Genomic DNA, 1086 nt, shown 5'->3' with positions numbered 1-1086 from the left:
CATAGTTTACAGTTTATCACTAATATAGTTAAACCAAGAGTATAGGCCATCTGGTGTACCGTTGTTTTAGTTGTGTGCTAGTATTTGCTAGTAAACTGTTCAGTGTAAGACAATGTGCATTTATCCTTTCTTGCACTACGTTGCATATTCAGTACAGACTGGTGTGAATATTGTGAACATTTTTCCATCCTTCTGTATGAGTCGTTAGTGTGGAGGCGAGCTGTTTGCTCTTACAGTCTCAACTCATGTGACGGTGCCTCTGAGAATTTATGTAACTTAGTCAAAACGCTGAGTAATTGTGTCTCATTCCAGGACAGAAATGGTGAGAATAAAGCACCAACACTAGATGCTCTTACTTTAATTTATGATGTTAATTTATAAATGGTCATTTATTTTGTTACAGGCAGGATGCAGAAGATTCGGGCTACGCAACACAGAAAGCATGTTGCATCTCAGAGGTTAAACGCACGCCCGCCCTTTTTGGATGACCTACTTTTTGAGAACCCCACCTATCTAAGCACAAGTCATTCGGTTCAGACGCTCTGCAGCAGCACATATTGGATTGAGCCCCAAAGTTTCAACTGTTTTTAACTGTTTTTCTTCATCAGCCCAAAGCGGACAGCACATCTGCCACCCAACCCTCCTATAGCCTGTGTGTTTGCATGGCCTGTTTGGCCTCTCTCTTTCACACACACAGACACACAGACTCTGTCTCCTCTGGCTTGCAGCCTAACCCCCATACATGGCCTCACTACCCTCCCAAGATTCCACGGTCTCTGGGTTCAAACAGCTCATACCATCCATCAGGAGAAGCTCTGCTTCTTGAAAACGCAGATGATGAATCTATAGAGTCTTTGCAAGACTGTAAAATTTGGTTATTTTGGGTCTGACGATCTTTGTATTTTCTCAGCGTCATTTTAAATTTGTGTGCAAAGCAATCAAAGTTTATAAATGTTTTATAGAACTCCAAAATTGTTTATAGAATTTTATTCTTCGTTAACAAGACTTGACCTTCAACACCCCATACCAGTTAAAATCTTCATTCGTATGCAATTCAGCTCACAAGGAAGGAAGCAGAATCATGCA

Source organism: Sinocyclocheilus grahami, unplaced genomic scaffold, assembly GCF_001515645.1.
Source record: "Sinocyclocheilus grahami isolate Dianchi unplaced genomic scaffold, SAMN03320097.WGS_v1.1 scaffold2962.1, whole genome shotgun sequence".
Lineage (NCBI taxonomy): Eukaryota > Metazoa > Chordata > Actinopteri > Cypriniformes > Cyprinidae > Sinocyclocheilus > Sinocyclocheilus grahami.
This window is presented reverse-complemented; position numbering follows the sequence as displayed.